General features: G+C 37.8%; 1 protein-coding gene across 4 annotated transcripts in view; it reads left to right on the top strand.

Moving 5' to 3' along the window:
- The window catches only part of gbf1 (golgi brefeldin A resistant guanine nucleotide exchange factor 1), a 55,137-nt gene that overhangs the window by 11,447 nt on the left and 25,066 nt on the right, over nucleotides 1-18,624 (top strand). Inside the window, exon 1 of one of the 4 annotated variants that reach the window (XM_035531343.1) lies at nucleotides 2,113-2,228. The exons of the other annotated variants lie outside the window; for them this stretch is intronic. The gene's annotated coding sequence lies outside the window, so the exon portion shown is untranslated. Of the gene's footprint in view, nucleotides 1-2,112; nucleotides 2,229-18,624 lie in introns of those variants that run through there. 4 annotated transcript variants of the gene reach the window in all.

Below are 18,624 nucleotides of genomic sequence, written 5' to 3'. Positions count from 1 at the left end.
TCTGGGGTAGAGTTGTGTTGTTTTGGAATGCAGCCCAAAGCAGGTGGTAATCTCTTTCTAAGGCTACATGCCAGCATGAGACTGATGGCAAAGAAGTACTGTAAGGGAGAATTGAAAATATGTCTTTTTTTGATGCTTTTAAGGCTCATGCTTGTATATAGTACTAAAATAAATAATGATAAATAATGTAATTGGGTCATGTCAGAAGCACTTCTGCATATGGCCTACTGCTTGCATGCTCATATATAAACGCCAGAGGCTACAGATAAACTAAGAAACAAAGGAAGGGATACTTTTACCAGTATTTAATACGGATAGCGTTTAACCCTGAGCTTTGTGGCTGTAACATTTATCATCTGCTTCAGAATGTTTGGTAAGATGGGTAGAAGTGGTTGAGTCATAGATAAATGCAACTTATTCTGCTTTTGGAAAGAATATTGTAAAACATGGATAAAAAGACCATTTCACTTGGCACAGTGTGATGTATCTGGTCAAGAAGTAAATTGCTGAGAAATAAATTGAAGTGCAGCAATGATAGTTCTATTTGTCTGTGGACGAATCCTTCATATAATGTTACATCAGCGATTCCATGCATTTCTACTGAGAGTAAGGAGCTCTGTGGTGCAGAAAGGTTGTGTTGAGAATCCAGAGACCAATCGTGGGCTTAGTCTGGACAGATGGGGAATGGAGAGGAGTTGGGGGTTTGCAGAAATAAGGGCTAATATTAGTATTGCAGAGGCACTGCCTTGTGTGACGTTCAGATCTTAAGCCTAGGGCGTCCTAGTGTGAATCCCAGACTGCCTTTATGGACAGGGCTAATAAACCTTACTCTACACACGTGCACACAGTCTGCACACAGCTGCTTGTTATTTTATGCCCTATAAGGGCCTTGTGACCACGAACATTCTAATACACATATCTAATTAGATAGGCATTGCTATGTGAATTCAGGTCCAACTGTTTGGTATTGGTTCACTACTCTTGTGTACACACACACAGATATAGACTGACAGTCTCATTGGCACATCAAATTTAAACAATGCTGTTTTCATGTCAATATGCAAGAAAGGAGACTATCAATCACAGTGCATGTAAATTACATGTTCCTATTGTTAGGAGGTAATCTTTCCTTTGTTCATGGTACAAACATAAAAACTGTTGTCCATCTCTTAAAAGTAAATTTTGTTCATTGTTTTTGAATGACTGATAATTGATGTTAAAATATGCAAAGGAGTTTGCAAAATTTTGTTCTTGATATATTATTAAATGTTAGATTATATAAAGGGCTGGGGAGCATGTCTTACATTTCACAGATGAAAACGTTAATTTAATTTGTGGATGTGTGACTGAGTACTGGGTGGAGCTTGGTGGTAATACATCAAATATGACAAGCCTGACTCTGACCTATATAAGGGGCATGAGAGGTGTATTATTTTGCTAAATCTTGGTGGAACACAATCTTGTGAAAAAAACAAAATCAGTCCAGTTGTCTCTTCTGATATATGATGAAAATGAGAAAAATAGTAGGTGTTTTATTGTCAAAGAACTGGTGATGGGCCATTAAAATTTATATTTTTTGAGCTTCAGTGTTTCAGGAGATTGGATGTTATTAGCTCTGCGCTCATCACGTTGCTCATTTAACATGTCCAGCTCATTTTACACTTCAGTGAAAGCTTGTGACAGAATTGGCTTGTATAGACAAAAGGCTTTGAACCCTTCCCTCCCTCACCTACAGTCAGCACAGAACATAATTCAGGCAGTAACATTCAAGTGATGGCCAAGTATTAAAAAAGCATCACCTATTTTTGGGCAACAGCTGGGTTTGAAGCAGAGCGCCATTGTAAAGGTGAGAAGGGTTAGAACTTTCTTGTTGGCGTCAGGGTTATGGAGGAGGAACAGGCGCCCTCAGATGATTAAACAACTGCCAGCCATTCAGGGAGCGCATAAATATTCAATGGAGAGAGGTGACATGCAAGGATCGTCCTTTAAACCTGTTGAGTTATTCTTAAATAGAATGGGCTCAGTGCTGCCGATTACAAATTTTGACAAAAGCTGGTATGCTGACAGGGGTGGGAGACTGGCTGGGAGGAGGCCCCCACAGCTGACGAGGGGACATGCTAACAACGTAGGACAACAAGAAGGCGATGACTGCTCTGAAAGCAAAATAGACCCGCCAGCATAGTGCTGCTCCAACAATCCTCCCTCAACTCCTGCTCCCACTTTTTGGGGTTAGTGTGGTGCCAAGTATGCTAAGTAATTCAGTGGCAACTATCACAAAGGGGTTTGATTTTTTTTTTATGCTGCTTAAAGATCATAGACCAGTTTGTTATTTTGTGTATTCTTTAAGGATATACTGGTTATTTAATCTACTCGATAATGCCTGCATCAGACAGCTACTTGAAAATGTAAACTTGTTCTATTTTTTTTTTTTTTAGAAATACTGTAATAGGCAAAAGTCACTAGATTCTGCTTTTGTTCATTTAATCTGAATATTTAATATGGATTCTGTTTTGTTCATTTAATCTCCATGAGGGATTTATCTATTTAAAGTTAGTTTGTGCTTGTGCATTTGTGTTCTTATTTGATAACTGATTTGCAGCTGTGCCCTGTCTTCCCTGCTGAGCAAATCCAGAAGACCTGTAAAGTCCTGCCAACTATGTTATGCACATAAGCCTCTGTTGGTTTAAATCTCTAAAAAATCCTGGTAAACTGGCACTGGTGGCAATAGTGATGACCAGTGATGAAATCCTGACCTTAAATTTATGACATTACTGAGTACCAGTGTATGTTGCTTTGTAAGTTGTGGAATAATGAGGTCACATAGAAATGAATCTGTGAGCCAGTAGATTCCTCTAGTATTGTTTAGTGCAGTATAGGTCAAGCTAATCTGGAGCTCAAATACAGACTCCTCCTTTCTTAACAGCAGAGCTGTATAGGTCTGATCTTTAAAATAGATATTCAGTGGCCTGTGCAGATGCCCTTTTTATTATTACTATTATTATTATTTTTATTATTATTATTATTATTATTATTAGTAGTAGTAGTAGTAGTAATAATAATAATAATAATAATAATAGTAGTAGTAGTAGTAGTAGTAGTAGTAGTCGTCGTAGTAGTAGTATTTTGTTAAAAGTGTATGATTTGAGAGCATAACCATTAAAAGTGAGTGTGTCATCATAGATTTTAATATATAGGTTTTTATTTGATCTTGCGTGGTCTTAAATTTCTGGTACTATTTTTGGGAAGTTTGATTTCTAAATTGGTATGTTTCATTTCTAACTCGGTCCTAAATACATTTAGTGCTTATACCTAAGCTGTGGTTTTAATTTATTTGGGGTCAAATTGAACCTTTTTGGCCTTTTGAGGCCAAAGTCCCATTCCTGACCTTAATCCCACATTTCATAACCCCACATGGATATTTCAGAGACTACCTTTCATTTAATATCCTACTACATAACCTGCTTTATGAACTCCTAACCTGACTTGTGCTTATTGTCAACATCCATAATGTACAATATTCAACACTTTAAAATTGGCTTGGCTGCTTCTGACATTGGTCATTGGCCTTTGTCATCTAAACATCTCAAATGTTTTGCTTCTTATATAAATTGTATCTGTTTCGTTTTTCTAAATGAAGTAATTCCTCCTATGCACTAAAAAAAATAATTAAGTTTGACAAATTATGCAGAAACAACCTATAGGTTGCACATAGGTTAAAAGGCAGTGGTTGGGTATTTTAACTTTTTTATTGCTTTATTTTGTTCTATTATGAAGCTATTTGATGGATTTTATTACACTTTCATCAATCATATTGCATGCTATGGTTCTTACCATCTACCATAGACTAAGCTATATGACAATTATGAATTGAGAGAAGTGTATTTGGTCTTGTAATGTTCTATATAAAGTTCTTGGTCTTATAAAGGTTCACTGGCCTATTAGTGGTAATCTCTTTTCATACACATTTTCCATTTTCATTTAAGGTGACAAAAGGGATAGCTAATTGTTTTTCCTGTTTATCAGACATGACATGACCACTGGCCCAAGTGGTTGAGGAGGCCCACTGTTGCTATAGCTAAATATACATCCCTGACAGCTTCATAATAGCTTCCAGGATGTTCATTTGAAAATAAAAACAAAGCAACATTTCTAGTTGATTGGTTCTGAAAAGCCATTTTTCCTTGCTGAATGGGGAAAAATGTGGACTTCAGCATTCCATAGCACTGATGCCAGTTGGTTTGGATGGGCGCAGTGTTGCGTGTGCAGAATGAACAGGGAGAGATAGAGATGTGACAGACTGCAAAAACCTGATTTATGGGAAAGTGGCAGAGGACAGAAAAGTAACAAACAATTTATAAACGAGATACAGAGAAATGAGAAGTTCAGAATTGTATTTTTTTTTTTTTTGCAAGGGGATTGTTGGAAAAAAAAAATTAATATGAACAATATGGCAGAAACATTTTCGGAATGCATTATATATATTGTAATTGTTAGTATTTTGGAGGTTTGCTAATAAATGATACCAGCAGAAAACCCATGTAAAAATGGTATTAATACAATGATTTTTGTATAAATAAACTATTTGAGATGGAACAAGAGCAAAAATCAAGCAAGTAGTTGAAAAAAATATTAAAATATTGTATTGGTAAAGGGCATACCCATGCAGCTACTTTTTCTGTTGGCATAATACCAAAGTTTGAAGCTTTTTGTAATTGTTTTTTTAATGAAACAGTTGGTCAGTTTTTTTGCAAGTATTGACAATGGGCCAAATTCGTAAAACCTATTGCCAGATTTAATATTGACTTTAGCAGCAAATAGTGCCACAGTAACACATTTCCTCATTTATAAAATGTGGATTACCCGCGTATTTTAGCGTGTTATTTTTGGTGTTAACAGATTTTGTCCCAATTTGCATATGTCATTAGCTAATATAACACTGCTTTGTAAAAAATGCCACCTGAGCCTCTCTGATTTTTCTTAATAAGAAATCTTGCATGAAAACTTGTTGCATTTCAGCAGAATTCGCCATTTTGAATATGCCATTTATATGAATTGTATAGATTTGAGTTTTTTGGGGGTGGGAGACTGTTGGTTTGCTTCTAACAAGATGAAGTCCTGCTCATTATCTTGCCAACAAGATGAAGTCCAACATATTAGCTGGCTATATGGGCTATGGTCGAATACTATGTAGTATAGATACTATATGCTATGCTGGATACTATATGCTATGCACTTTTCAGTTAGTAGTTCTTTTAGTAGTGCTTAGTACTAATTAATTAGTAACTCTTAATTTACTTCACAAGTGTTTTCCAAGTGCAAGCGGTGTGACTGGCAGCTGTTTCAACGAATATAGGTCGTTTAGACCAAAATGTAGACGCCTCACATGCCTTGTTTGTTTACCTATTTAGTCAGCTACACTTGTGTGCCTAGCAAACCATCACTTGCGCATTGTAATCCGATAAAGTGTCGTGCATGCGTGTGAAGCTGTTTGGTGAAACTGATGCAGCTATAGATGATGAATGACTTGACTGCCAATACTATTGGACATCATGGAAAGGAAGGTGCTTATTTTAGCTGAGGTTTATGTGGAGTTGTTTTGGTGCAGTTATGAGCTGGAAGCTGAGAGTGGGTTTAGAGGGTTAGTGGATTCTAGCATGGACTAGCAATGATGTTTGCATTGCAAATCACTGGATGTTTCACTCCTGGAAAAATTCGTAATCCTGTTACAAGTTGTCAAGTTGTAAGTATAAATGACAGCGTACTATTTCTTTACAGTATCACCGCATTTACAGTGTTATAGTATTTTCCCCAGCATAACCTTTTAGCCTAATAGCAATGAAGCTAATACTGTTTAGTCTTTAATAATGGAACTATGAATCAAATTTTGTCCTTTACTAAGTTGAACATTGTTGTGATGTTATAGCAAAAATGATCTTGCACACTTGACGTATAGTGACTGATGACTTTGTGTGCATTTGGAGAGGTTTTTGGGCACTTTGGAGATGTCTAGCACACCTAGTGGAAAATACTGTGTAGCTACTTAGTAATTTCGTGTACAGTCAGTGATCTGTCTTGTTGTGGGTCTTTAATATGTATAGCCTCATTTACATGCTGATTTTGATTGGCTCTGAGCACAGGTGAATTTAACATAGCAGTAAGTTGACACCAGTGCACTAGTTATTACCACTGTAACTTTATGAATGGGACATTTTGCATGGCATATCACAGTTACCGTCATATTTTATGAGTCTGACCCATTACCTTTGATATACTATAGAATCATATTGCAACAGTTTATTGCAACAGTCATTATTTATGCCAGTCTTTTAACTATAAGCAAGAGCTCTGCAGGGTATTGTATTTGCCTTTAATTTGGATGCCAGTGTATTCAGTAGATGCATATAATGCTTTGCATACATTGGCTTTGAGGGGAAAAACCCTTGATTTTGATTTTGCAGATGGTGTACAACACTAACAAGTTTTGTTTGCATTAACTTTATTACTTTTAGTCAGCTGTCCATTCCTTCTATCGTATGTATCTCCACTCACTGTGCCAAGTGTAGACAACCTACATTTTCATCACTAGGGTTATCTTTTCCAGTTTAGATCATTAAATGAGCCCCTACTAATGCATTGCCTTTGTATTTTTCTAGTGTACAGTTTGTTTTTGGACCAGAGCAGCGAGTTGCAGTCATGTGTCCATCTGTTACATTACCTGTGTGGTGTGGCAAATGAAAGGAATTAAACAGAATGTATGGCCAAATTCCTTTATTCCCTAGTATTTGTATACTATTCAGTTAGAATTTGTGTGAGATCCTTGATATGTGAATTGTGTGGATGGAAAGGTTTCAACCATTACATTTATACTTGATTATAACAAAATTGAGCCTTAGTTGTTCTTGAATCAAATGCAACTCTGAATTCACCCATTGATGGAAAACTTCTCAGCCTCCTCGCCTCTCCAGTAGATACTGGAGATAATGACTGTATCCAAGTGTCCATGTTTGATCTGACCTAAATTTAATCGATAAAATATTCAGGTTTTTTTGTGTGAACAGTGGGTGTTAGTAAAAGTGGTCTGTTGTCAGAATAGAAGAAGCAAATAAACAAACAAAAAAAGATTTCATCAAAATAAGTAGCACTTCTGGACCTCCATTTGTACAAGACATTCTCATGTGAAAGCTGTGCATGAATGTTTACAAACACCTATCTGGCTATTGGTATCTAAGAAGAATTTTGTCATGAATTCATAAAGATAATGCACTCCCTGGCCCAAGGCCCATGTGTTCAGCTGTCCCACGTTACCACACAGTATGGTGGAAGAGCCACTTAACGGCGCATGGTTTAAAATTACCGCACTGCTGGCAAACGGCTGCAGTATTCTACTCTACCACTTCTGTAAATTGTGTTTGTATTTCTTTTTTGCCTCTCCGGTTTTGGGTAAATTATGTGCTGAGAGATGTTTTATGACAAACAGCAAGCCCCAGGGAAGTGCACTTCAGACATCACTCGAAGGCAGCGGTAGGGGATGAGAATACTCAGCCTTTGCTCTTCAGACCCTTAGAGGCAGTTTAGGTCAGGCTTGTCTAAGTTAATCAGTGCTTTTATTAGTTTTTTCCTCTTTGTTCACTTGAACTGTATTTATGTAGAGAATCTGAACATAGCCAGCATCAGTGTTTGAAAATGGAGGGTACATTGTGCTCTCTCAGCTCTCCCGACTCTTGTGCATGCTGGGCTGGTTACAGTACTGCAGACATGCAGGCCCTCAGGGGAGTAATTTTATGACAGTTTGTCGCCTTGGTCTGCTAAGCCGTGCAGGGCATCGCCTGCCACTCTCAGAGTAGCATTTCAGTGCCCCATTGGGGGTAAACCCGATAGGGCTTTAGTGTTTGCCCACTACGGAGACCCCTGTGGCATCAGTGAACAGAAATGTTGTCCCTGGTTCTGTGTTGTCCAAAGTCATCAGCTGTTGCCATGGAGAGTGAGACTGACACCAGTAAGCACAACACTTTTGTCTTGGATGCAGTATCACTATAGGAAATGTGTTACAAACTTGCCCAAAGCTTTTTCAGTAATGTTGGTCATAATTAGGCTTTCAAAAATAAATTCTCTTTTTTTCCATTCTCACTAAAAATGTATTTGTGCCACTACTGTGAATAAAATGTAGTTTATGAGAAATATAGCATTGTTCAAAAAGTTCAAGTTCGGTTTATTTGTCACATACATAGTCATACACAGTACAACACACAGTACAAAAAGAGGACAACTGACCATCATTTAAGGTAAATCTTGTAAATCTGGTTAAATAAATATTTGATTCTGTATATTTAAACCTGTATTAAAGATAAAGATTCCCTGATTATGTGATCAGAGGCAATTTTATCATATGATCAATTTGACATGAATTGCACCAGTGTAGGAGAACAGGATCTATGCTGATTACTGCCAATTATGGTAGTTGAAAATAATTAATGTTCAAAACAGGTTTTAAGGTTTATTGTACAATGTAAGTAACTAAATCTTAACAACTGTAATTTTTCTTTAATCTCTCAACTAGCAAATGGAAGCCCACAAAGCTATTCATTAATGCTCTTTTGCTCTGTTAGCACTTTTTATCTGCAGGCCTTCCAGGCCTCTGCCCTATCACACAGCCATTGCAAAGTGAAACAGCTCAGATTAAGATTAATCCTCCTTAATGCGCCAGCTCATAACACAGTCATTAGATGACTCGAGCCTAATCCAGCCCACCTAACTGCTGTGCTTTATAAAACACACACATAGGATTTGCTGTCAATGCTGCGAGATTGAAAAACACATCTTTGCATTTAAATGTGGGCCAGTAAAATTGCTGAGACTGATTAAGGCAGTGTGCTGTATAAGGCAAATGGCAAATTACTTTTTGTATTTTTCATGGGTGTAAACCAAACCGTTATATTTGCTATTCATTCAACCAGTGTACCGTCTACAATTTTTTTGCAATTAAGTCACTTAGCCTCGCTACATCAGCTTTGGCAAAATAATGACTCTTCCGATCACAGATGGATGTTCTGCATATATCTTGAAAAACATTCTCATGGATATCTTTTTTTTTTTTTTTTTTTTTTTTTTAAGTGATTTGAAATTATTAAATATAATTTACTTGTTTTTGCATTTCAGAGAAAACCCAGAATGTAATATGGCGTTGGATGCATTAATCAGGGTTTAGTTTTGACAGATATTATTGTATGCAATTTAAGCAAGTTTTTTTTCCCCTTAAAAAAACAGAAAAAAGTAAAGAAGCCAAATTTAAGAAACTTGTCTTGTATACTTTGGTATATTTACTATTGCCCTTTAATAAAGCAAAAGTATTTGTTCAATTACTTGATTAATCAGTGGAGTAGTTGGTAGAATACTCTAAATAGAATGAAGAATAATCTATAACTACAGCCCTACTGACAGCATCTGTCCTAACCAGTCCATCCATGTTACCATCTATCCTACCAGTCCATCTGTCTTCCCAGGCCTATTCACCGCTCTGCATGGTTTAGTGTTTTCCCTGTTAGCATGCCTGATTCAACACATTTGTGAAGATCCTTAGCAGACCCTTAATGAATTTAATCAGGTGTCTTAGAAAGGGAGCATGAAACTTTGCTAGGCAGGTTGTAGTCAATATAATGATTGGCAACCAATAACATATATCATACATTGACTCTCATGGGGCCATTTAATACATTTTTTTTTTACACTTTTCTGTACATTTTCATTTTTGGAGGGTATTTATATTGATTAAAACAAGCAAATTTTGTGCCGCTGAATCCTAGGGATATGAAAACAACTGAAACATAACTAGGCAAAATATAATGTACTCTTACTGTGATTACCAGGAGGGTATTCAGAAGAAAAGCAGAAATGACATGCTGTGAAATAAAGGTTGATAGCTTGTGACTAAATCAGAAAGCCTGTCAGCAACTGTTTGTTTAATTATGTCTAAAAATGTTTAAAACTTAAAAACCCCCAAAACCTTTTAATAGTTTGTATAGTCCAATTTAAAATGTGTAAACAACCTAAATTGTATAAATTAAATTGTTAAAAGTTTTTTGTTTTAAACATGAATTCTCTACACTACCATGAATCTAGGAAACTGTGGACTTTTTAAATGAGGACCTTATAATTTTACCTGACCCTTTGATATTGGTTGTACAAAAGAAACAAAGAGGAGAACATCTTGTATTTCATTTCAACTAATTAAAGCATTGAAATTAAATAATTCAAACCAGGAAGCCGGTCAGGATATAGATTTCAGTATAATATATCCAGAGAATTGAAGTTTGAAGCAGAAACGCTTAGGATCTGGATTTTTTTTTTTCCTTTTCTCATACACTCGCACGTGCATGTACGCACATTCACTCTTTGTCTGGCCTCCATCTCTTTGTGCTTTCCAGACTCAAACAGCAGTGTAATTCTAGGCAGGGCTTGTTTTAGTATGCGCCTCAGTGTCTGTGGGTATTGTGACTTACTAACACAGTAGCTGAGGCCTGTTGTCCAAATCTGCTGTGCATGGTTGTAGGATTCTCTCATACCCCATGGGAATGCCATTAGTGGAGAGTTGAAGGAACATAGCAGGTGAAACAAATAAGACCCAGATTTTTTCTCTCTCTCTCTCTCTCTCTCTCTCTCTCTCTCTCTCTCTCTCTCGGCTTGTTTTTTCTTCCCTCTTTGTCTTTCTCCCCTTCTCTCTTTCTCTCTCTCTCTCTCTCACATACATACACACACGCTTGTTTTATTTTTTATTCCCTCTTTGTTTTTCTGCTCTCTCTCTCCTTCTCTCTCTTCCTCTCTCATTCTTTCCATGCAGTTGTGGATAGTAGTAGTCATGAGGAGGGGTGTGAAATGTGCTGAGAGCATGTGTGGTGATGTGTCCTGTGGCACTGTTCACTCTCCCAGACTTAACCACTTATATACCCTATACATACCTTTTATAGTGCCCTTCACACATGTCCTGCCCATCCTATAAACCTATGAACCGCCTTCCCTGCACACTGCTCAAGATGCATCCAGGTTTGCCAAGGGTGTAGACTCAAAAGATGTGATGAAAAATGCAGGTCTTACTATTACTGTTTGCTTTCCCCCTAAATAGAGGTGCTAATTCAGATCCACCTCTGGTGAAGGGCATGCCATGTTGGTGTATGCACCGCACATGGAAATAAAATGGATTGAATTGGATTGGATCATGCCATTCTGACTGGAATGAGTTGTGCAGAAAGAGGGAAGTGGGTTACAGAAAGACCTTCTCCCACGAGGCTAATGCTTTCAACAGTCATGCTGCCATTCGAAATGTAAATTCATCTCGGAAACCATCTCAAAACCTGCCTCGTGCTTTCCGGGTCTGTCAATGTGCTGTCATCATATATCTGTGCTGTCATCATATATCTGCTCCTGTCTGCACCTCAGTAGCCAGTGACTCAGTTTGAGTAGCAGGTGTCACTTCTTTTCTGTATTAACTCCATCAAAAGGGAGGAACAAGTATTACTTGGAAGACACATGTATACAAGCGGATCAGTTGAGGGAGTATTTTGAGGACAAATAAATAGTAGCATATGTTTGGTGGCCATCAGTCATTAGCTTTTATGTTGGAATTTGTTCAAAAATTAAGGCCAGTAATTTTGCACTCGAGTGATGTTACAACCTTGTTCCAAGATTATTAATTAATGTCTTGGTCCATATTCTAGCATTAATGGAATTACTGCTATACCCTGTATGAAGTAAAGCTTACGTACATCCCTGTTGAGAGTTCTCACCATCCTCATGAATGCAGGAAGTAACCTTGAGCAACACATTCTTCAGGAAGCATGCTAAGAAATCACACACACAAATGTACATGCGCACGTACACAGCGGAACGGAACTGTCTATGCTTGCCATTCTCTCAAATGTTTTAATTCAGCATGATAAAACATCCGTTATTTATAAGTTGATTGAGCGTAGCGCATTTTGGAGCAGAAGTCCATCCATCATGAGCTGTCTGCAGACTGTGAAACCCATTACTGTATGTCCAGGCCTGCTCTGCCCTTTGAGAATAATGTGACTTCTGTGCCAAAGTATGCAGCATAGAAAATACATTTTATTTGCAGGATGACAGGTGCAAGCCATGCAAGCTTGGACACTAATGAAGTCACACGGTTTTTTGAATGCATTGTGTTTTGGAATATGTGTGTTTGCTTCAATAATATTACTCAGAAATTAATTTGATGAGTAAAATTCTTTTTTTAAATGAATTACAGTTAGTGTAATTCAAAAAAGATTTAGATGAATCAGAATTTGGAGTAATCTGAAGTCACATCCTGTATAGTTAATGCGTTTTGCATAACACCCTTAGTATATGGTAATATTGGAGATTGTGCTTTGCAGCATGTTAATGTGGTGCTTAATAGCTAAAAGTCTTTATTTTTAAAACATTAAAGCATGTTAATCTACTGATGAATGGTTAATTACTAGATGAAAGGTTCTCTCAAATAACAAGAAATGGAGTTTAATATGGAGCTCATTTAACATGCATAATCTATGCATCAGCTATCCTATCTTCATGCCTGGTCAATGTGCCCAGGAAGTTCCCCAAGGACTTAAGTGACTGCATGCCTAAAGCCTTAACATCACACAAGATGAAGACCCTGGAGTGACTGGTCCTCTTTTACCAAACACCCTAGTCAGAACAGCATTAGACCCTCTCCAGTCTTTTAGCCAGGAACACATCGAAGTGGAACATGCTATAAAACACCTATCTAACCAAGCCTACTCTCATTTTGACAAGACTGGGGACTCTATGAGAGTCATGTTCTTTGACTTCTCCAGTGCTTTTAACACCATATAGCCTTTATTGCTGCAAGACCAGAGACATGGATGCTCCCCTTGTGAAGTGGCTTATGGACTTCCTGACCAACAGACCACAGTACATGAGGCTAGGGAGCAGTCTGTTGGAGGCCGTTTTGGGCAGCACAGAGGACCTTCCTTCTCCTTTCTTGTTCACCCAGTAAATTGACTTCAGGTACAACTCTTTAGTGATAGCACCTTCAGAAGTTTTTGGATGACTCCCTCATAAGCTGCATCAGCAGGCAACAGGAGGCAGAATACAGAGGACTGATGGACAACTTCATGAAGTGGCCTAGCCCGAACCATCTGCAGCTAAACATAAACAAGGCAAAGGAGCTAGTTGAATAAGCCTACTCTGTCCAGTAATGGAGAAGTTGTCAAGTTAGTCCACTCCTACAGATACCTTGGAGTGCACCTAGATGACTGATTGAAGTGGGCAAGAGCAAGGAGGCCCTCTACAACAAGGGCCATAATTGCCTCTACTTCCTGCAGAGACAAGCTTCAGTGTCTCCAACAATATTATGCAGATGTTCTATCAAAAGGTGGTATCCAGTGCCTTGGTTTGCTTGGTTTGGGGGTGTGATTTGAAATCAAGAGATCCTACCAGACTGAACAAGCTTTTCAGGAAAGCCAGCTCTGTCATGGGACTAGAATGTCACTTATGCTCTATGCTGTTTCCCTTTATACTCGCTCAATCACTGCACAATGGACAATATCTATCGTTTAGGTACCTCACTTCTTCTCATAGATAACTGTACAGTGCAATTCCTAATTAGTTATCATCACTATAGACGATGTAATAAACAATGTGTAACAATGTTTCCTCTTGCACATTGCACCCAAATATTTATATTATATTTATTTTTTTAGAGAACGTTTTTCTCTATTGCACATTTTACACGTAAGATAATTCTACAGTTTTTGTTTGTATTGTATTTGTGTTTGTACTTGTACATAACACATGCAACCCCTGATTTTATTATATTATATTTTAGCTTATTCTATTGTTTGTTCTGTAGTGGATGGTGCTGTTGTAACACAAATTTCCCTTGGGATGAAATTTTTTTTTACTCATCTCAAGTAAGATATAATAATAGAGCACATTTAAATTATACTGTTGGAATGTCAGACCTAAATATAGAGACTGCCATATTAAATTATTTAATTTATAGTCACTGCATTCATTGTAATTGTTTTCAGTTTATGGCTGAAAGCACTGAGGTCAGTGGATCAGTATGCTGTGCATTCTCCATGTAAACTTCTTAATCTCCCCCTTCATTCCTCCCCAGCTGCAGTGGTTAAATCCAGTCAAATCCTTACTGCATTTGAGTCTCTGGTCAATATGAGTCCAGAGGGCAATTAGAACAAAGCCCCTCAGGTCAGAGGTGAGGCACAGGTTGGCTGTTTATTTCTTTGTTTTTGCTCACTGCTCTCACCTTGTTGTTTTGTTTGTTTGTTTGTTTGTTTGTTTGTTTTAAATTTATTTATTTATTTAATTAATTAATTAATATTTTTTTAAATATTAGCCTCCAGGTGTGGCAAATAAAGCCTCGGCCACACAGGCACTCATTCGGTGAATGAGAGCAAGACAGCCAGATGGAGTAGAGGAGAGAAAGAAAAGATACTTTGGTTTGTGGGAAAGGACATGCCAAACATGTCATTTTGTCTGTGGGAATTAAAATTAGTACTGTTCTGTCACTTTCTTATTCCTCACATGTCAGAATAAGAACAGAATAAGAAGCAGATTATTATTTTGCTGCTAAAAGAAATACACACACTTATGAAAATTCTTCCATTTGGCCTACGTTTTGATAACTCCTGTAGACCATTTATCCCTTTTTTGAGAATAATTGTCATGTGTCCATTCAGAATTTAAAAAAAACCAAAACAATTAAAATATAAACGTTACACTGTGTATGTAGATGTAAAGTTTATCTTTCATCCATAGACAGAAAAAACACTGTTGTGATTGCTCTACATAAGAAAAATGCATTGAGTTACTTTGGAAGCTCCTGGAAAAGTTTTAATTTCTCTTGGGCTTTTAAATTGCCTGTTTAGGTTGTGCCAAGCATTGTTCGAAGCATTCTTAAGATACCACTGCGGGTTGTACGGGATGACCATATGGAGTTCCATAACACTGTTGCATCCTAATTGCCCTCTTCGACAAGTGCCAATTTCCTTCAAGAGACAGAGGAGTTGGGGGAGTTCTGCATTGACATGTGTCAAGCTCCTCCCTGAACTTGGACCAGCTTGTGGCTGGGGCTGTTGCAAGCAGAAATGAGAGGTCTCCCAGGGCTTGCTTCAGCCTTGCTGGCCTCATTAAAACATCCCCGCTTCTCCAGTATTAGAGCAGACTACTGGAAAGGCCCCCTGCTCTAATTCCAGCAGCAGATCAATAGCCATCAGTGTTTGGTTTTGGGTTGCTGGGCTAGTCACAGGGCTGCTGGCTCCATACACAACCCCCACACCCCTTCTATCATGGACATAATTTTTTTTTCTTCTCAGATGTGTGCTCATGAACTGTCTCGTAGAGGGTGGCTTAACTGGTGCTGCAATTGACAGATGCAGCAAAATCTTATTTCTTTATATGCAACGCAGTGCTTCCAGCTCAACTTCTCACAGTCAAACCCCATTTCTATTTCTTGTGATGTAATCGTGCAGTGTGGCATGTTGTCTGGCCCCTTCATTTGTTTTCTCTCACACATTCATTTATGTTTTTGTCTGACACACCATTTATTTTTCTCTCTCTCATTTCGGTGTAGATAGATTGTAGACAGATGGTAAATTACTACTTGGTAGCTCAGTGATTAAGGTACTTGACTTGTAATCGGAAGGTTGCTGGTTCAAGCCTGACCGCTGCCAAGTTGCCACTGTTGGGCCCCTGAGCAAGGCCCTTAAACCCTCAATTGCTCAAATTGTACCCAGTCATAATTGTAAGTCACTTTGGATAAAAGCGTCAGGTAAATGTAAATGTGCTTTTTATCTATTTATTTTTCATGTTGTAATGCATTTTTTTCTTATAGGAATTGATATCAGTGATGGTTGAATGACCTCATCCTGATTCAGACAAATGTAAAGACCAATTTTTTCTGAATAATCAGAATTTTGTTTCTGCTCACAGACTGTGCTTCTCCACACCTAGAACTTTACTTGTATATTACTTATACATTACTTATATATCTGAAAATAAAACTAAGTGATATTACAAGTTTTATCTTTATTTTAAAAAATCTGCCTTGTAAGTTAGGCAAAAGTACTAGTTGTATGCAAACGAATTATGTTGTGTAATGTGTTACGGTCATGTTCCTTTTCTTTGTTGTAAACAGCTAGCAAAGTGATAAATGAGGTGACTGAATTAATATCCTCATACCTGTTATATTATGTTACATCTCACAGCAGTCATTTTACAGTACCTTAAGGGTTGCACTGAAGCTGTTCCCCATGGTATCTTGTAAAGCTGTTCTTGACTACTATAACACTTTGTTTTAACGTTAGCTGGTTCTGCTTCAGTGCCAATGGATGTGCATTTGTAATGTGTGGCAGCAGCGCATTTTCCCGTAGGTGCTCCCAGGAGGCAGAGGGACCCCTGTGCTCGGAGGTTATTTGCTGAAGTACAAGCTACACATGGATGCCCAGGCCTGGAGTTTGAATAAGATCCAGTCCATTCTCAGCTGTTGTATTCAAGAGCAGCTGTGTATTGTTCATGGGCTAAGTGATATCAAGTCTCCTGTTTACAGTTTGACAAAGTCTTAACAACGGCAACAGAAAAACTCACTGGTTAAAGGTCCAAGCACTTGGTGCTTGAACTCTTTTTAGTATTTGTTAGGGTTTTTTTTTTTTTTTTCTTCTGGTTCTCTTTCTTCTGGTTCTTCCCATAAAATAAATTGTGCAGAACTGCAAGGCCTAGACACATACAACTTGGTCAGTAGGTAGTAATCCCTCCCTGCTAAGGTCAGTGAGATGATGCCTGTCAACCTAAAGTGGGCAAAACCTTGCCTAATTATACCTTTTTTTCCAGAACTCCTGAACCATGTCATAGACTCAAAATTCTTTTTTGGGCTAACCCTTGACTTGAACTGAATTCCTTTAGTCCTTGATGATTCACTTCTGCATCAAATGCAAAAACCTACTTTTGTGACTCACCCTGTGTTGTGTTGTGGTTTTTTAACATTTATTTTTATTTATTTAAAAAAAAATAAAAAACGAATTCCTGAATAACAATCGATTTTAATGATATGTCAGATGCATGTAGGGCCTGTATTTTTAAAGTAGCCTATGCAATTTGGTCCATTCTGGTCAATGGGGAGTATTATTATATGCTATTAACTTTCTCAAAAACCACTGGCCTTATCAAGCTGAAGGTTTGTATGCTTGTATGGGTGGAATTCCAAAAGAATGGCTCGATATGTAGAAAAGCACTTCACCATTATTCAGTCAGCTTTCAGCAGACATTTCAAATGTTGCCATTGAAATTTGAAAGATAGATACAGCCAAGGAATCTGTACGACCCTATCAAATTTCATAAGAGTTAAACAGTGGGGGGGAACTAATCATGACTATAGAAATAAAACTAAGTCTGCATTTTACAATGAATATCTTGTAGACAGAAATAGAAACATGGCCTAAGTATGATGAAACAAGACAAAGCATTTTATCAGATTGTTAGGAGGAGTATAATGCCAATGTGCATCTCAAAGAGCAGGTTTTCCAAAGACCCTCACCCCTGCCACAAAGATAGACACTCATTCAGGTGGGCTAGCAGCCCTTGGATGCAATATACATGGAAGGGTGAGCAACTTTAATCCTCATTTTATTTTAGGCAATGTCACCTAGAGTTCACCTTGGTTATTGTGGGAATGACTCTCAATCATGCTCTCAATCATCCTCAGTTTTTAAAAAACTTAAAAAAAAATTATTTACCTGTGTGGCCCAAGAGAATGCTCTGAAGTACAGAGTCATATTTATCCTTTATTTAGGAAGATTGGCCTGCACAAGCAAGAAAGAGAGGGAGACAGACAGACAACTGATGGAATGCCTCTGCTTGCTGATGGCCTGCCAAATCAATACAACACTATTGCGCTCTTCAAACTGGGAGACTAGCAGTGGTATGGTAGCACTTATGGGGTGATCGCCTCTGATGAAGCCTTTATTAGGCTCTATTGACGGATTAATTTTAGCCCTCTCCCCTTCGCTTGCCCTCTTCTCTCCAGACCCCCTCTGTCACTGTAAAGTAATAGACTCTAAGCCTACCTTTTAAAGTTTCAGGTTCTCATGATATGATTTAACACAGTGGAGTTATTTTGCCCATTGTTTTTAAAGCTTAGTGAATGTTTCTTTGACTGGTTTTCAAAGTTACTTTTGTTATTCTTGTATGGTCTGCTTTTCATGGATTTAAGGGTGAGGTATTTGAAATCTCTGTACTAAGATATTGCAACATTGTTCCAAGAATTTTCATGGCACACATCTTTCTATAATGCAGCATTAAGTATTTCTTTTTTTTTTCTGCAGAATAAAAAGAAACATTTGGGTCTGTAAAAATGGAAGAGTTGTTTTTGGAAGCTTGTCTAGAAGCAGCCTGGCTAATGATGTGAAACAAAGTATTGAAATCTCAGATGTTTTTCATATCTTGATTTACAAACAAGGCACAGGGATATTGGATATCGTGACCTAATCCAGGCAGTATTGCTATGCTAAGCAGATCTCCAGCCTGATGTTTTCATCGCTTTTTGTGACTCTAATTTTCTCATTGTTGTTTTACCTGGATTCTGTTTTGGACTTC

The sequence above is a fragment of the Electrophorus electricus genome, chromosome 11 (genome assembly GCF_013358815.1).
Source record: "Electrophorus electricus isolate fEleEle1 chromosome 11, fEleEle1.pri, whole genome shotgun sequence".
Taxonomy (NCBI): Eukaryota; Metazoa; Chordata; class Actinopteri; order Gymnotiformes; family Gymnotidae; genus Electrophorus; species Electrophorus electricus.
This window is presented reverse-complemented; position numbering and strand designations above follow the sequence as displayed.